The sequence below is a fragment of the Crocodylus siamensis genome, chromosome 3 (genome assembly GCF_052110815.1).
Source record: "Crocodylus siamensis isolate JL-2025a chromosome 3, ASM5211081v1, whole genome shotgun sequence".
Classification (NCBI taxonomy): domain Eukaryota; kingdom Metazoa; phylum Chordata; order Crocodylia; family Crocodylidae; genus Crocodylus; species Crocodylus siamensis.
Window position 1 is genome coordinate 105,486,126 of NC_143397.1, and position 19,299 is coordinate 105,505,424.

General features: G+C 47.9%; 1 long non-coding RNA gene across 1 annotated transcript; it reads right to left on the reverse strand.

Annotated features, from left to right (window-relative positions):
• Positions 1-1,996: 1,996 nt before the first annotated feature.
• LOC149868619 (uncharacterized) lies at positions 1,997-17,612 on the reverse strand. The gene is made up of 3 exons (XR_016441138.1): positions 17,583-17,612; positions 5,071-5,121; positions 1,997-2,065 (listed from the first exon to the last, which is right to left on the reverse strand). It is a non-coding gene; the product is annotated as an uncharacterized LOC149868619 (long non-coding RNA).
• Positions 17,613-19,299: the final 1,687 nt, after the last annotated feature.

The following is a 19,299-nucleotide window of genomic DNA, read 5'->3' on the forward strand; positions in this document are numbered from 1 at the left end:
ATTGTAATGGTGTCTACAACAATGATTAGTTTTAGAACACTTTTACTCTCTTGATGAATAATATAGTATAGTAAAATAATTTTATGTTCTGGATTTGTTTCTTTGACTTGGTCTGCACTAGAAGCAGTGGCCTGTGCAAAATATTGGGAGCAGACCATATAGAAAGGTTGGACTGGAGACACGATCAAGAAGTGACACACACAGACTTCTAGATAGTGGTGAAGGAAATATAGTCTGCAGAATACAGTGTAACAGATGGTGGTGTCCCAGCAAATTTAAAAAAATAAAGTTGTATGTAAAATAATCCCAATAATTATTTTAAATTCAATAAAACCCTTTTTCCTTACAATGTGTGTGTGTATACATACACACACACATACTTACATATATATTTACATATACATATATATCTGTGAGTATATCTGTGCGCACATACATTCTAATTCATATATGTGTGTTTACACACACACACACACACCAGATAGCAAGAAATGAGTTAAAGCTTTTGTCAGTACTTACTTGTACCAGCATCATTTCTTTGTCACTAATCTACCACTAAGTGATAGAACTCAGCAAACTTTTTTTTCACATTATATATTTTTCAGTGAAAATAGCCTTTTTGAAAAATATTGGGGAATAAGTTTTCAAATTTTGGCAATTTATCCCAAAAGTTATCAGAATTTTTATTTTAAAAAATGAAGCATTTGTTTACCAAAAATTTTAAGAAAAAGTAATACTTTAAAAAAATGACAAAAAGTCTATATTACACCTGCAAAATGAAAACAACTTAAAAATATTAAACATCTTCATTCATTTTTTGGTGTCATTCTCTTACAGTTAATATAGTTACCCCATGTCCATATCGAGATTACTTTTACATTGCACAGAACACTATATATGCATCATGGAAGTTCATATTTCAATGTCTTGCAAGTCCTAGAGCTAACTTTAGAGGACCCTGACATTGGCTCAGGCTTACTGGAATCCAAATAGAATCTATATGTATCTATATGTACAGGAATGTATATGTGTATATGAATTAAAATAATGTATAACCAGAAAATAAATAGAGAGCTTTAGGATGAATTGATGCATAATAGATGGCTTCACTCATGCAAAGATGTCTGGTGTATTTCATGACATGTATATACACGTATACACATACATACATACATGTGTGTACACACACAAATATGAATTAGAAGAATTTATACACACACAAACATATATATGTTAATGTATGTATGTATGCATCTTCTTTTGCTGTGGATAGGGACATAGACATGGATTAGAAATCAGTACATACGTTGGACGATCAATGTGGGCCTTGTACATAGACACCATTTAAAATGCAATAGTGCCCCAAAACCTTTATACATAACAAAATGTAAAATATATGAAAATGTTAAGAACTTTGGTCCTTGCAGGCTATGGGAAGTGATAGAGCATTTTGTCAAAGACAGGTAGTAGCATCTACTGAGTATACTCAGTGCACTGAGACCCCTGGTTAGGTTCTTTCTCTTGCTTGCCTGCTGTGTTTCCTTGGGTTAAGTCCTGCAGTTCTTTCTTCCCTCTAAGCATGTGTCTAGGTTGTCCAACAAATAAGTAGACATGATCCAAAAAATGGGTTTATTTTTTGTGAAAAAATGTAAAAGATTGGTCCCTTTTCAACAGAAAATGTAAGGATTCAGGTTTTTTCTGTCAATGCTACTGTAAACACTTCAGGGCAGGGACTGCCCCTTACTCTGTTATTATTTGACAAACAGCTACCTTATAGGAAGCCATAAAATAAGAAGTTGTCTGTCAACTTTGATTACCACCAGTCACAACACCACTCTTTAAGGCTTGATATCATTCAATTCACAGATGCAGTCTCCAACACGAGCTGGATATTTTTATAACAAGTTAGATCTTTTACACAGTCCAATGATGACTCAACTAATCAATGTGTAATCATCTGCTTTTTCCATTACACTTTTGTTCAGGAACCGATATACTCCTCATGTTGGTTTCCAATATCAGTATTCACCTAAGGTCTTCATTCACATTCAGACAATCCAGCTGCCTGATTAGATACATATGAACAAATAAAAGTGAGATTGTCATTTTCACATCTTGCCCCAGATGGAAAATAAAACTGGCTGAAAGGATGTTAAAGGATCGCTCAAAATTATCTCCTGCAGTATACTGTAGTAGTAACGTATTCATGTTGTTTTGCTTTCTACTTTCATCTTGAGCATACAGCTAATCTTCCAAGAGATATGAAAATGTAGCCAATATAATATTTGCCATGCCTGCATTCCTTCTTAGCCCTAGGACTTTCAAGAAAATAAGATGTGACATTTCATGATACATGTATTAATTTTAACTTGGAAAAGAAAAAAATGTCTTCAAACAAATAGGTAAATAAATACAAAATCATCTCATGAATATATTTTTTAGCTTGATGGAAAGTCATATCATTCTGCTGAAGTCATGTTCTCCTTTCAGGAGTTTCACTGGCAATTGCTTGATACATTACACTGTTCACAAGAAAATATTTAGGGAAAATCAGAACTAATAAGCTGTAACTCTAGATGCTGCCTTTACAGCGGTCAACTCATCTGCTGAAGGAGATTTCATCATTCACTAGTCCTTGCTGGGGATTTCTGGGTTGAAGACTTTTACATATACATTATTATGAGGCTCCACATCTGAAAGGAAGAACCTGACAAAACTATTCCATTTTATCTCCGTTCCAGGAAAATGGGCCAATTCTCAGCTGCAATACTTTGGAGAATTTCCTGTCTGGTAGTTTAGAAACTGCTCAGAGCAGGGAAGAGAAGCCAGAAAGAGCTCTGTTATCATTGGCCTAACCAAAAAAATGAAAAACCACCAAAATAAAAATAATTTTAAAAGATCAACAACAATAGAAATGGACCTGATTTTAAACAAGAGTTTAGTTTGTGTGGCTAGACATAGTTTTTGGAAAAAATCTGTAACAGTCTACTTTTCTCCCCCACCATCTGTCAGCAGATGGTGCTTACTTGAAAAGTTTGAAGGCAATGCATGGAGAGTAGCAAGTGTTAAACGAATTGATTTTAAAATGACATGAGTGGGGAAATTCAAAGGGCTGATACTCCTTCCTAAATATTGTGAGATAAAGAGAGGAACAATAGCATGATCCACTAGATTTGTCTCAGCCTGCGTTAGGCTGGATCTCTGGCTTTCATCAGTGTGTGGTACAATCCTGACATTATATAAACATGGATTTGGATGTGTTTATTTTAGAGTTGGACCAAAGTGCTTTTGGAAATGGATTAGATTTAGACCAGGACTCAGGGTAGACAAGTCAAGACCTGCTTTCAGTTCAGGTTCTACAGCACCAAATTCTTCCAAGCTATTCTCTTGAAAGTTTGGCCCTGAAGGATTGATGTTCAAGATGAAGTTTTATGCCACCTAGTATTTTTGGAAATCTCACCGGGCCAGGTTTACCTTGCAGGTTCATCCCTTCAGCTCCATCTACACTATTTCTGCAGTGTTCCAGGGGGAGCTGCTCTCAAACTGTGCCCCACTCACCCACTCCAGATCTGCACACATCAACCCCAGAAATGAAGCAGTGAAGCCATGCTGAGGGTAGAGCCCCACAACCTCTCTTGAGCCTGAGACAGAGATCTTGAGAACAGTAGGTTGGGGAATACCCTCAGCATAAGATCACTGCCTTGTTCCTGAGTTTGGCAGGCAGAGCCATCCCTAGGGTATGGAGAATCAGGGCAACTGCCCCAGGTCCCACGCTTTGTGGGGGGCCCTGCAGAGCCAGGCAGAGCGGCCACAGCCCCTCTCGCAGGACCCACATGGAGCTTGTGGCTCAACCCCGCACCATGGAAGAAGCACGGAGACCCCCCTCCCCTTTGCAGGGGTCCCATGGTCCCATGCAGTGTTAAGGGGGCCCCACACAGGCTGATTTGCCCTGGGCCCTGAACCCCCCCAGGGTCAGCTCTGCTGGCAGGTATGCAGTAGAAGCAGGTGGGTGGGGTATGTTTGAGGGCAGTGTCCCTGGGAGCAATAGGGAAGACATACCCTTTGACTTCAGGGGGGATACTCAAATGAGTAAAAGCGAATAAAAAGTTCAATATCTGGACCATAACTAGCTGCTTGTATTTGATTTCTTGAGCCAAACTCCAAAGATGAGCTAATAACTTATTGAACTGGGAAAACAGACCCACTCCCAGCTCTAAAATCACAGGGGCAAATTCAGATCTTAGGGTTTCAATTTAAATGTGAGACCCTTCTCCCCCTTCTGAATTTTGAAGGAATTTCATTTGACAGCCCAGTGTTGTTGCACCTCTTATTTATTTTCCATGCTTTTTAAGTGTAGAGCCTCTGTGATCCCACTGGACCAGTAGAACTAGATGCTGTTGACCTTTGGGAAGAAAATAAAGCCCATTACTTTTCTCAAATATACACTAGACAGAGAGCAAGGGCCATGATCTTTTCCATTTTGTCTCTTGGAAAAAGCAGCAAATTGTAGTTTTTAATTAAATTTCACATGAGACTTCAGTGAAGTTGCATGGTTGTGAATGTGAGCAGAATTTAGCCCTGTGAACTGTATACAGCCTTTTTTTAAATGGAATAGGCTGTGAGCAGTGGAATGGGTCAGCACCTGTGGACATATTAAAAACTTCGATGTGGTCCCATGTTTTGAATCTGTGCCAGTAATAACCCTTATAAAATTTGTGGACTAAATTTATTGTATGTTTGCTGTAACCAGTTTTAAAACCACGGTATTTTTCTTTTTTAAAATATGTTTTAGCATATTTTTTTTAAAAATGCCAAAAGAGCAATTGCATATTTAGATCAAAGTGATAAATCCATAAGAAACCATCTGATATTTATAAACTCTCCATTTTACTTTACATGTAGATAATTAAAAAAATACTAAACTATATTTGTTTAATTGGGATTTTTTTTAAATCACTCCCAGTCATATACCTTGTAAACTGAGTTTCATTGCACAGTGAATTTTTTTATATAGTTCAGTTAAAATAACTTTTGAAAGAAGGGAGTTTTATAAATGAAACACTGACCTACCCAGGAATATTGTAAGTGGGCACAGCCTTTGCCTGAGAGATAAATATGTATCTGTAAAAAAATAAATAAGTGCTGGGTTACCACAATATATGTTCACATGCCATCATAAACTACAAAACCCATCATGACGGATGAATAAAATAAAGAAAAGGAGGGTTCACCTTTGATTTCTAACAGTCAAAGATGTCCTAAATATCTGTGGTTTTTTGCCTCCAGGCATATTCAGATAGCAGGTAGGATAGCTCTCCTGAGTAAACACTGCCTCTTGATACCAATTCTCTAGCATTGTCAAAGGATAGATGATAAGCGCAATTCTTCCTGCAACCAACAAGGGCTCACATAGCAAAATCCTGAGGGAAGAGCTAAGGAATGAAACTAGTGATGCAAGGAAAGAAGCACACGTGCCCCTGAATTTGCTCTCCCATTCTCTTCAGAACAGGGTCTAGTCCATGTCTAGAAAGCCATCACTAGGGAGCCACTGCTCTTCATGGAAGGAAAATGCAGCAAGATCTGCTTACGTCAGCAGGGAATTGTGTGTTTTGAATCTGATTCTTATATTCACCCAGCTGCAAATTAGGAGGTGTTCTGCTGAGGCATGTGGGACTTCACCAAAGTTAATGGGAAGGAGAGAAGAATTGATTGTCACTGAACTGCATAGAAAATGAGATACCCAGTACCTGAATCTTCTAATACTTCTGGGTCTGCCCAGGTGTAACTCTGCTTCAACTGATTTGTAGACTTCACTAGATTCATACCAGAACTGGGGCCAGAGTATTCAGATTACAGACAGTCTACGTAAATGCCTCGAGACTTATAAATATGAGATCTTCTCACCGTAGCCAGTAGACACCATTGTCTCTAAGGTTCTTTGATGAACCCAGTGAACAAGGTAAAGAGGATGAGTGTGTCAGGCTATTCATGGAGATACATTTACTAAGGAGGTGCAGTCTCTTGTGTGGAGTTGAGTTGAATTGGTTTTCAATTTAACAAAGGTCTAAGTCCTAAGAATTGCAATCTCCTTTTTAGTCTCTAGCTTCTTTTCTTCAAGCTTCTCTTCCTCTGATAAGGGCTCTGAGATCTGAGATGTAATTGAATATTGTATCTGAGGGTCTTATATACACACAGTTCTAACTTGTACACTAGCCAAGTGATGGCAGGATGAAGCTCCGAACCTAGGCTCTCTGAAGTACACTTTCTGTAGTCACCATGTTGGAAAAAATAGTCTTGCTGCCAAAATGAATGGTTACTGTAGCACCACATTAATTGCCCTGAACATGAAATACCATGAAATCCTGCAAAGCTACCTAAGAAGCCAGTGGAGCTCTGTTGATTTATAGCAAGTGATGGTCTGGTTTGTCTTTGATGGTCTACCTACTGCAGTACTGTTTCAACGCATTCAGTACCTGTTCAGCTGAGACTTTCTTAAAACAGCTATTATTGGTAGTTTTATCAAGATTAATAGAGAGTTTCTACATACCCAGGGTAAAAAAAAATCATTATTCCTTCTCCTACCCAGGTAAGCAGTGACTGAATAGAAGGTCAAATATTTTGTTTGAACATAGTGTGTGTGGGGGAGGGGGAAGGTAGCCGTGAATTTTAACGAATTAGGATCAAATTACCCAAAAGTGCACACAGGGTATTGTTGTAATTTACAAAGATGGAAAGTACAGAAGTAGGTCAGTCTTTTACGTGAGTCTTCAAGCTTTCCCTATGCAATGCAGTGAGCTAACATTAGCACAATCATAAATGAACTGAAGCTTAAACAGTAAGGGACACAAAAAAGAGGTGCAGAGTTCTCTGATTGAATTTCAGTTGTACAATTTAGGAGGAGACATTACTTGACATGACTCTCCCCATCTAATTTGTTCAAGAGTGATTAGCATTCTGATCATCAGGATTTGTAGCTGTTCACATTAAGGACATGAGGAAAAATAGAAGAGTAAACTGAACAATACAGAGAAGTAGAAAAGTTCAGCCCAAAATATAAGATTATCTAATAAATGAAAAATGAAACTGGCATCAGGTAGCCCACAATCCCAGAAACTGAGCAGCACCATTATATGGGTCAGTTTTTGTATTGGAACAGATTTTGATAGGCTTACAATACCTTATAGCACCTAAAAATAGTCCCCAGTGGACTATTTTGTCTGTTACTGCTTATGATGAGTAAGACTTTCCAAATTTATTCCACATGCAACAGAGATTAAACAGATCATAAATAATTGCTCAGATTTGTTATCTTCAGTATCAGATTACTGTATCCCAAAATCTACAAGATCTTTCTTTTAGGGTGTGTCTACAGGTTCAAATAAGCATGACTAAATTTAATGTGTATTAAGATAATGCTCATTAAGTGATTTTTGGCAGGTGTCTACACATGCAGAGACTTGGGACTAAAGTTAGTGCATTTGGGCATTTTTACACATGCAAGTGCTGCAGCACTGGGCACTTTGAAAAGTGCCTGGCATTGCATTGCTTGTAGTTGTATAAGTGGCAAAATGTGCATCAGCACTGAGAAAATGGCAGCAGCATGCTATTGAACTAAAACACATAGAAGGTGTTTTCATTCAAAAGCGCGCTGCTGCCATTTTCTGTATGCTGATGCACATTTTGCTGCTTATACAGCTGGCGCAGAACACTTCGCATTAATCGAATCTGCTCTGAAGCGGCGCATCTCTGGTACATCACAGGCCAAAAAGGTATGTGTATAAATGCCCCTTGGCACTATAGTCCGAAGTCTCTCCAGTCCTGCCATGTGCTCCTGTGGCTACCGGGGGTATCTCCAGCCTCCGGCCACATGGCTGTCAGCACTCGGCAGTCGTGTTGAAGCCAGAGCCAGCTTCCAGCACCCGGTAGCCATCTTGGAAGCTCTGATCCATAGCTGGACCCTTCCCTGCACAGGAGCTGTGTGCCCAGCACAAGGGGAGCATGTAACAGCTCCCTCCCTGCCTCCCCATGCCACAGCTGCCCATGCCAGGGCTGCTTCTGCCTCTACCAGCGGTACCCAGCGCCCTGCTGCTCCAGCTTGGTCCCTGCCAGTGATGATCATTACCCTGCACTGCTGCTGGCCATGGTGCTGGCCCTACTGGCACCAGTAGGCCCCCCCTGCCCAGGCCCCAGGGAAGCCACACACCCACTGCCAAGGCACTGGCTATGGGAGGCCCTGCCCAACCCCTCCTCCTGCATTCCCCACTCCAGCTTGCCTGCCCCACCACCCATACCCCCCCAGCCCCCTGCCCACCCCCAGCACCATCAGTGAAACAAAAAAACTTTATTGCCCTCACAACCCCCACCCCCATCCCTTCTTCCTTAACAAACTGTGCTCCTCCACCACTCTCCACACCCATCAACAATACAAAACCTGCTTACAAGAGGCAAGTTGTATACATGAGGCAACAGGAGACAACTATATACCTGAGGCAAACTATATACATATTGAAAACTGTTTACAATATTTTGGCTGAGTGGGGGAGTCATGTGGGCGGTGGGGCTGGGCTAAGGGGAAAAAGCCCAGCATCCCAACCCCTGGATGTTCCCCCATGGGTCTGGGGTGAGAGTCATCCCAGGAAGTCTGGCAGGCAGGAGGTGCCCTAGGACCTCCTCTCAGGGCCAGGCGGGGGTCTGCTGTGGGTGGGACGCAGGAGTGAGGCCCAGAGGCCCTGTGGGGTCATGGGCAGGGGCCAGCCAGCAGGGGACATGTATACAGCTGCCAGGGCCAGGAGGGTCTCAATGGCCTGGTGGCCAGCATACCCCTGGTGGTGGAGCTGCCCTAAGTGCTCTCTCTCAGCGGACCCACTGCACCTGGTCCTGCGCCTCCACCCAGGCAATGTCCTCCACCCAGCAGGCCTGCTCCCTTGACTGCCACACCTGCTCCTGCCACTAGCTGCTGGAGCAGCAGGGTCCAGTCCCTGGTGCACCACTGGTGCAGCCAATGCATCCAGACTGCTCCAGTGGTGGGAAACCTAAGGTGGCATCCCCTCTGAGGCTGGTGGGATCTCCCCTGTGCCCAGATGTTGGCTCTGCAGAGGCAAGAGACAGAACCTTTTGTGAGAGTTTGCAACGTTTCAGAAATAAGATGCTCTGCACCAGGGACAATGCGCTACCCAGCTTCAGATCAGAGGTTGGCCAGGCACAGGTGCCCAGGGACCATGGTAAATTGGCCTGGGACCTGGCAGCTGCAGGCTGAGCCCCCTGTCCCTCCTTGCTCCCCTGGGGCTGGCAGCCCACTGACTGTTTGTACAGGCTGAGGGTTGTGTGAAACACTATGCCGTGCTGCTGAAGATCCTCCTGGTTCCCTGGGCACACCTGTGGTTTTGGTTTGGGACCCTGAGCTACAATGGTGCAGAGGGCAAGCCTGGGCTTCGCCACAACCTCTGCTGCCACCTGGAAGACCATCTGCAGAAGCGCTACATATCCTTGCTCCCTGCTGCTGAGGACAGGACTGACAGCATCAACACCTTCCTCAGCATATGAAAGGCCCGTGCATGACCAGCAGTGGGGACACAGGCTGATCAATAAAGTTCTGCACTGTGTCCCGCATGTCTCTGTGCTGTGGCGGGGGGGAGGGGGAAGAGGGGAAGCCAGGGCCAAGGGAGTGTGGGTGGGCCAAGCCAAGAGCAGGAGCAGGGGCCAGGGCCAGGCCTGCCAGGGGCAGGGGTGGGGACTGGGAGGGCTTACCATGTGTCTGGGACTGGCAAGGCTGGCAGCTTGCCAGGCTCTGGGGCTGTGCTGAGGGTGAGGCAGCCATTAACAGGGCTCCCTGAGCTGCCAGTAGATGCAGCAGCCAGGGGGAGGACAGGGCAGGGTGTTGAAGACCTGAGGTCCCCATCTCCAGTGACATGTCACTGGAAGTGTCATGGTGGGACAGGGGCTCAGTCAATCCCCGCAAAAAGGGCAGTTTCAGCATAACCGGACCAACTGAAGACGGTTACAGCCATCCACTGTGCCCACAAGACCATGACCTTTATGCAGCACTGCCGTGCCAACTGAGAATGGCCTCATCCCTGCATCCTGCCCAACATATGGGCATTCAAGCACCCACCCCATAGTTTCATAGTTTGTAGGGTCAGAAGGGACCTGAGCAGATCATCGAGTCTGACCCCCTACCATGGCAGGAAAGAGTACTGGGGTCAAACGACCCCAGCAAGGTGTTCATCTAGCCTCCTCTTAAAGACCCCCCAGCATAGGAGCCAGCACCACTTCATGTTTCCCACTTACTCTTCTCATCATCTCCTTGCACTGGATTTATTCATACTTGCTATCTTAAAATATGAACTGTCTCTGCACATCAACATGACCTCAAAGCACCATGAGGTCATTCACTTCCTTCCAGGTCCAGCTGGGACCCCTGGTGGCTGGCATGGGCATGAGCAAGCAGGCAAGCTTGATGGGAAGGATGATAATGACATGGTCATCCTGTGCTGGCTTTCTGGGCCACCATGTGGCTGTCCCTGTGTGGGCAGCCCTGTATGACTGCTAGTAGTGCCCAGCACAGGGGCACGGCCAGGGACTGGGAGCTGTGTGGCAGAGACACTTCACCACAGGACCTACAAGCATAGGAGACAGCTGGGGGTAAGCAGCAGCAGGGAGAAGTTGGCCCTGCTGGCAGAGATAGGCAGGCAGCAACACTGGTGGGATCTCAGGGCTGGTCAGGGGGTGCAGCAAGCTGCAGCTCTTTGCAAAACTCCTCTGTGTCCAAGCAGCAGCTCTGGAGGGGACAGCCCAAACAGAGGCAGCTTGTGGCCTGTCCAGGGGGACACACGAGGCCTGCTGATCTCCAGTACAGATCAGCAGTTTTGGCCAGGCTCCTGATGTGTGTCCCCCAGGGCACAAAATCGCTGCTGGCTTTTATAGCCTTCAGCTCGGGGCTGCCAGAGAATAGCCTAGCCCTGGGGGAGGAGGAGTGGTGAACGAGGAGCCCTGGAGCTGGGCTCAGGTTAACTAAAGTTAGTGTTGGGTCATGTTTACATGTGTGTTAATTAACTTTAACTAATTGTACCTAAATTTGATACTTGCTGGTATCATACTTAGTCATGATTAGCCTAAATACTGCATCCAATTCTGGGCTCCACAATTTAAAAAGGATGTGGAAAAGCTTGAGAGAGTCCAGAGGAGAGCCATGTGCATGATCAGAGGGCAAGAGAGCAGGCCTTATGATAAGAGGCTGAGAGCTATGGGACCCTTCAGCCTGGAAAGGCACAGGCTCAAGGATTACTTAATGGCTGCCTATAAGTATATAAGGGGTATACATCATGATCTGGGGGAACATCTGTTCACCAGAGCGCCCCAAGGGATGACAAGGTCAAACATTCACAAACTCCTCCAAGACCGTTTTAGGCTGGGCATAAGGAAAAACTTCTTTACTGTCCGAGCCCCCAAGGCCTGGAATAGACTGCCTCCAGAGGTGGTGTGAGCACCTACTCTGGACTCTTTTAAGAAACATTTGGACACTCCTCTTGCTGGGATCGTTTGACACTAGCTGACTTCCTGGCCCTGGAGCAGGGGGACTGGACTTGATGATCTTCCCAGGTCCCTTCCAGCCCTAATGTCTGTGAAATCTATAAATTCACCATTTTTAATGCATATTAAGGGCACACATGTGTAGACATGCAACCTTAATGCACATTAAATTAGGTTAATGTGCACTAATGCATCTTGTTTAGACATGCCCTTAGTGAAATAAAATGGTGGCTTTTCTTACTGTGAGAAAAGCTCCTTGTGAGGATCTTGTAAGTAATTCCCAGTCTCATGTGGGATAAACCTAGTCACTAGTGAAATGGCCAGTGGCTTTAGTCCCCAACCCCCTTTGGAGAGACCTGGTAAAATTGGTTAAAAAACCCAAATCTTTAATGAAAAATTTCCAAAAATCTTAAATAATTTGAAGTCCACAAACATTGAAATGGAACTTGAAATACATACATTTGACTTCAAGACACTGTTCATGAGCTCAAGGTTCTGCACCTTTCAGGATTAATCGTTCAGAGCAAGACTGTGCAACTGGAGGCCTGTGGGTCACATATGGTACATGAGGAGTTAATTTGTGGCCCTCAGGTTCCTGCCAGGCCATTTCCCCCCACATCACTCCAGCTGCAACAGAAGCCAGAGTCTCCAGGTTCCCCCTTCCTCCTCTGTCTGCTGCTTTCTGTCCCTGCCCCTGGGGGTGGTGCAGTGTGGTACAGTGTGGCTCAGGGACCTAAGGGTCAGCCTGGGGCTGCATGAGCATGTAGTGCAGCTGTAGGAGGGGGCGCCCAGCAGGTGCAGTTGTCAGGGAAGGTTGGGATGTCCGTGCAATGTGTGGCCCAGGGGTCTGAGACTCACCTGGTGCAGCCCTCTGTTAAGACTCCTGGCTCTTAGAAGTTGACCAGCCCTGTTTAAAGATCAAGCCTGGTCAAGGTGTTCTGTCTTTTACAGTATGTCTGTACACTGATGAACACCATGGGGCCTTGATCTCTGGCTAGGGCCTGTTGGTGCTACTGCAGTATAATTAAAAATGAAACAATGCAGTGCTATGCCGTCATGTCTCTGGAGAGAGTGGGTACGTCTATATGTGCTATCAATGCACCTTGAGTATATTGCGCAGTAAAATAAGTCACAGTAAGCTTGCCCCAAGAACATGTCTACATGTACACCCTGGAGGGCACAAATTGGCTCCTAATGGGAGTAGGCAGATCTAGGCCTGCTCCTGCTCTGCTCTGTCCCCCTGCAGCAGCAGCCAAGGGGAGCTGCAGGCTCCAGCTGCAGCTGCCCTGTTGCCAGGGGGCTCTGGGAGAAGGCTCAGACTAGCCAGGGGCTCAGGGGGCATCCTCCGGCATGCAGGGGACTCCAAAGTGTCAGGCACAGCTTGGCAAGGGGCTCTGTGGGCAGGCTTAGACTAGCAGGGGATTCTGGGGTGGGGGGAAGGGAATGCTATTCAGGGAGCCTGAGGCCAGCATACCGTGGATGCTCCCTGCCCTTCCCCCAGCAGCAATGGACAAGGCACTGTGTCTGCAAGGCATTTCCAAACTACCTCCTTCTCCACCTCCTGCAGTAGGGCTCCTGGGCAGTTGTCCATGGGCCCCGGGCCCACAGGGCAATCCCAAGACCATACACATTATGGACAGTTTGTAACAAAGACCAAACTTTATTTCCCTCTACCACACAATAACAGACCCCCACCACCACCATCAACACACCCCTCCCTAACCCTAACCCTTTCTGTGCAACTATGTACAATGTACTTTTTGAATTGTAAGGGGGGAGCAGTGGGGTGGAGGGGCCTATGACACGGATCCCAGAAAGAGGCACCTGGCTCCCTGGTCTCTGGTGTCACCACTGCAGGTGTGGATGCCATTATGAGGTTGGTGGGCTGGGATGAGAGCAGGCACTGTCCAGCCTACTCCCCCTCTTCCACCATGACACCAGGGCCAGGAGAGCCCATGTATGGGCCTGGCCCAGCTGTAGGCAGCTCCCGCTCAGGGGCCGCACGGTAGCCAGGCAAGCATCAGGCAGTGGCCCAGGTGGGGGGCCCAGCCACCAGGGGACCTAGCTCAGGAGCAGGGCAGGGGGTCCTGGCAACTGCAAGTGGTGCTGGACCTCATTCCAAACTCACTGTGGGGCTTGGTGCTGGGCCATGTGTGGCCACCAGGGGGTAGGTAAGGGTGAGGTCAAGGGCTCGGCTGGGCCATGCCTGGCTGCCGGGTCAGGTGGGGCCAGGGACGGGGTAGCACAAAGGTGACCACCAGGATGGTGTCCAGCTCCTTTGTTGCTTCCACTGCCTAGGTAGCTTGCCACTTCTGGGCTTCAAACATCCTCTTGAGGATGGCAATGTGTCTCTCCTTGAGGTGTGTCCCTGCTGAAAATCCCCTGGGCACCTCCCCTATGAGCTATTTGAGCACACTGAGCAGTTCCCAATCCATTATGCCCCACTGTTGCTGATCACTATGGTGCCTTGGGCGCAGCTCAGAACCTGGTACCGGGATCTCAGCTTCCATGGCACCTCAGGCAAATCTACGCTTCCCTGCAATGTGCGCCACCACCTGGAGGGGTACCTCTGCCTATGCTACAACTCCTTGACCCCTGTGGTTGAGGAGATCGCTGCTGCCACTGATGAGTTTTTTTGCATGCGTCAGGCCCATGGCTGCTGAGCTGGGAGGCCACTGCCTTCTCAATAAAGTTCTGAACTGTCTCCCACCTCCCTGCATGTTAGGGCAAGAATATCCAGAGGGGCAGGAAGGAGCTTGTCCAGGCAGGGTGAGGAGGGGAGGGGAAAGGCAGGGAAGGGGCCCACCTCCACAGGACCCCTGTTTCCAGGTGTGTAATCTGGGGGTGGGCAGGTAACCACACATGGGAATATATGCCATGTACTTGGGAATATGTGCCACACATGGGAATATGTGCCCCCTTCCTCCCCCATCCTCCTCCCTGTGCAGGGCTTACTAGACAGGCATGGCAGGTGGTCCCAGTGGTCTGACTCTGTCCCTGGTGGTGGCAAGGTGGTCCAGCTTCCTGCAGTGTCCCAGGGTTCAGCGGCACAGTTCTTGGCTGCCCAGGTAGAAGCCCCTTCCAGGGAGGAGCTGGAGCTCCTTATCACAGGGCCCATCCCTGACTTGGCCTCCCCATTTGGTGCACAGCTGGAGTTGGTGGGGCAGGTCTCATCCCCAGCTGTCTGCACTGCCAGCTGAGGCCAAGGGTGGGGAGCATGCTGGGTCCTGCTGCTGGTGCCATGAGAGGCCCTCCCCTGGAGAGTCGTCCTCAACACTGGCCCAGTGTTGGCTCCAGTAGCCTGTCTGTGATGAAGTATACATGGTGGTCCTTGCCAGGGTCCCTTGTGGCCCCATAGGGCTTTCGTTTTAATGTGCACTGCCACTCAGACCACTTGTGGCCACACTCCCACATGTGGGCTGCCATGGCCTCATAGATGTGGGCATATGCCTAGGTGCCCCAGCCAAATTCCTGCATGTCTGCCTCACCCCAGACCACGATGAGATCACCTGTCACTTGCTCTGCTGCCTGGCACCCCAGGCTGATATCTCCAGTGTTAGGGACGCTGCCATTCCAGGTGCTGCCAGGGCCTCAGGGCTCAAGCAGGGACTCTGGGTGCTGTTGGGGCTTGCCACATGCATGCAGCAAAGGGGCATGGTGCACTGGGGCCATACAGCTGGAGCCATGGGCCCTGGGAGGCAGAGCCAGGGTCTTTGGCAGTGCTGTGGGCAGCCTGTGCCCAAAAGAGGGGCATGGTGCCCAGAGGCCAGACAGCTGGAGGCACAGGCCCCAGGGGTCAAGCCAGGGGTCTGGAGGCCAGCCTGGGTGAACTACCACGGTGTGTAACAAATGGGTGTTCCAGGGCTGATCCAATCATTGCCCACCAACTTGTCTCAGGGTTAGCCAGGCAGGAGGCTGCCCATTTAACTGCCCTGATGGCAAAGGTGTACATGGCTCTGAATCTCCCCTTATACTGTGTCCCATGCCTCACAGATGACATCCATGGCCTAACACCTGGCCTACTTGCTTCTCTGGCCTAACACCCAGCCTATAGCGAACCCCACCCTGGGGTCTCCCTCCAGTGTCCCTGCACTGGGACCCGCACTCACATGCCTTCACACTGGAACCCTCACTCTAGTGACTCACATCAGGACTCTCACTCCTGTGGTCTCACACTGGAGCTCGCAATCCCTACGTCCTCATGTCGGGACTCTTGGTCCCTGTGCACTCACACTGGGCTCTCACTCACACTCACTCAGGGCTCCCAGCCCCTACATTTGTCATGGGCTCCCTGCCCAGCCTTGGACCCTCTTGGTCCTCTCACACCCCACACTGGGCCTCAATCCCCTGCCCGACACTAGGCCTCAATTCCATTGCTCCCTGGAGCCTCACGCATGGCTCCTTCTTGGGACTCTGAATCCCACCCCCCTGGAACCTCACACCCGGCTCCTTTTATATGCCTCGAGCCTCATTGTGGACTTGGCTGTCTTAGGCCCCTTCATGACCTGGACCCCGCCTTAGACTCCATACAGTTAACCTGGGCCCTTGCTCTGTCTTTGAGGTGTTCTCCCCTAGTCTTTCCCCTCCACAGGGTAACCCACAAGGCAGAGGGCGCTGAGGCTTTCTGGCGCCCCATACTCACCCTTCACTGGGGAGGCACAGGTGTGGCATTTCCTAGGGACTGCCCTGCCACCAGCAGTCCTACCACACCATCCAGGCCCTGCAGGGTGTAGTTTTAGGTCATGCCCCAGGACCAGGAGCCTCCACCTTCCCCATAGCTCCTCTACCTCCAAGATGTTACTTGACCAGTAGCTCCAGCCAGGTGATGCCTTCTCCTCAGCTGCTTGCAGCAGACTGTTGGCTCCACTGTGCTGGGCCTGTTCTTATAGAAAACAGCTGGGACCTGTTCCCAATCAGGCAGTTGTGCCTGACTGGGAGTGCATCCAGCTGCAGGCTGCTCTGCTGCTTGCCTGTGCCCCTTTGAGTACCAGAGCACAACTTGTGCTCTGTTACAAGGTGTCCCTACCACATAGCTGGAGGAACTCCCAGACATGTGGCTCTGCCCCAGGCAGGAAGCTGGGTGCAGGGGTCAGGCCTGAGCTCTGAGGAGCCAAGGGGAGCTGTCCCAGAGTGGGGAACAGTTTCCTACCAAACAGAGCTTGGGGGAGATGCCAGGGGTAAGCAGTGCCGGGACTGACGGGAGGTGCGTCTGCCCCCGGTTCTGGCACTGCTTACCTCCCCCGTGTTTCCCCCTAGTCCTGGCACTGCTCAGATCTCAGCTCCCCCCAGACATGGGCAGGGAGCTCAAGACAACTGGGGTGTGCACTGTTTGCAGTGGCAAGGCTGAGAGTACACAGAAGCTCTGTCCCTGGCCTGCTGCTATGGGGATGGAGAGCTCCCCTGTCCTGGTGCTGCTCAGCTCCCAGAGGAAGGTGGGAGCTGAGCAGCACTGGGAATGTATACAGAGAGATCCCCCATCCCCACTCAGCAAGCAAAGAAAAGGGAGAACGCAGGCACTGCTGCTGTTTGGCCATGGGGCATCATCCCAAGCCAGCAGTGCCAAGCTCAGTGATCCTAAGCTGTCCACTGAAGCTGCGACTCCCTGACCCCTGTAGATCACTCCCTGCCCCTCTGGCCCCCTGCTGCCTAGCCTGACCACAAGCAAATTGCTCCCAGTCAGCATCTACATCTCTACAGTGTCTACACATGCGCTGTAGCTACTGTGCAGTAGCTAATGTACCATTAATCTAGTACCTGTATTTGTTGGTAGTAGCAAATGGTTTATTAGCCTTATTTACTGCTCAATAAGCCCCGCACACATGCAGATGCTGATGCTTTATTCAGAGTTAGACTAATCTAATGTACAGTAAAGTGTCTCATGTAGATGTGCCCAGTTATTTTAATATCAGTCTAGACTAAATCAGTGAAGCCAATGGTATTCCCTTGGCTTCATACCAGTGTAAATGAGGCCTGAACCTGTTGTACAAGTGACTTCAATGAAAAAAAGGATCTGCATTTTGTTTAAAAAGGTAAAATAATAATGTTGGCCTTACCATTCACATTTTCCCTCCAAGCCATTACTGAGCTAGAATCAGAGTCCACTCCTCTCTCCTGGTTTAAATACGTCCAGCTGATCTGTTTCTGGACATAAGAAATAAAAATAAGTAAGCTAATGGCTGGGTAGAGGGTCATTTGGGGTTAGGCTGGAAAATAAATGAACTACCATGACATTCATCATCCACCTGACATTTTGCTTGTAGAATTCCCCATACCCTGCAATTTCTTGTCTTCTGGCAGATGTTTGTCCCTTAGGCCCTTGTTACACATTAATTTTATGTGGTTCCTGGAGCTCTTAACTCCTAGATTGTCCCACATATTAACACTTGAAACTAGTTTTAAGCACACTTTAGGTGGCTTAAAGTTATGCCACTACAGGGCAGGTTTATCTCTGATCCATATTACCCAGCTTTTAGTCCATTAATGTGTGGGCATGCCCAACAGATGCACAGCCCAAGTTGCAGTCCTCCAGCATCTCAGGAAGCAGTGTCCCCTCCCCCACCCTCCTGTTCTATGTAGAAAAACTTTCCACCCCCTGAACTCTACTGCCCAGGGGTGATTCGGGCACCAAGCCAACACCTCTTCCCACACCCAAGGGCATGACCTTTCCACTGTAGGGTTGCAACCCTGTGTAAACAGACTACAGAATATATGCCAGCTAGTCAGGTCACAGAGAACAGATGGGTCCACAAGTGGGTCTCAGGAGGGTGTAGGAGGGAACAAGGTAGGGGGCTGAATTGGGTCCTCATGAGCTAGAGCTTTCTTCCCAGGGCAGGGGCAGTAGATCTGACAAAAGCACCTTTCCTCGCTGTTTCCACCTCCTAGCCAGCCCGGGAAGCACAACCAGCACCCCCTACATTGCCCAATCCCAAATCCCTATTTATTAAAACATGAGATTTTATTTAATTTGTTTTCTCTTTATTTTAAAAAAATATTCCTTTTTATTTTATCCTTCAACAGCTGACTTCCTTCATTTCACAACTCTTTATCCACCCTCATTTCTTTTTCCTCTCCCATTTCCTTACCCAATACCGTCCCATTAACTCTCTGCCTCCCAACCCCACACAACCTGTCTCCCCCACCCCCGAGCAGGGATAGAAGCCTGTCCTGGCTCACCAGCCCTGTAGTGGCAACTCACGGCTATAGCTCCTAGTCAGGCCCCTACTTGCCAGCCATCTAGTGGCAAGTCAGAGCTGCACAGATGGGGGGCAGCCAGAGAAAGTGTTTAGTCTTAAGGTGCGACTGCTCCAAACTCAAACTAGCAATAACAGTGGTCAACTTTTGAGCAATTTAAAATGCAACATATAGTGAGGCCCTTAGAAAGTAAGCTTGGAACCCAGGGAAGAGAAGTGGGGAGGGGTGTGAAAGTGGGACTGTACTTTCCTGTACATCCAGTTACTATGGATGCCACCAAGTTATTAAAAACAAGAGTCACGGGGTGGGGGGAAGGGAAGAATTTTAATAAAGGGAAATTAACTGCAAAACTACCACTGGAATTGACTTAAAATTGGATGGATGGCTGTCCTTTGTGCCTTCAAAAATTTCCCTTTAAATTAACACCATGGATTTATTGTCCAATGGTGTTTATGAAGGAGGGGCAGCAAAAGCCGATCATGTGCGTGGCACAAAAGGAAGAGAAGGGAAAGGGTAGCACCCCTCTTACATGGCACACAGTTTAAGGCCTGGCTCTGATTCCATGTAAACCAGCTTTAC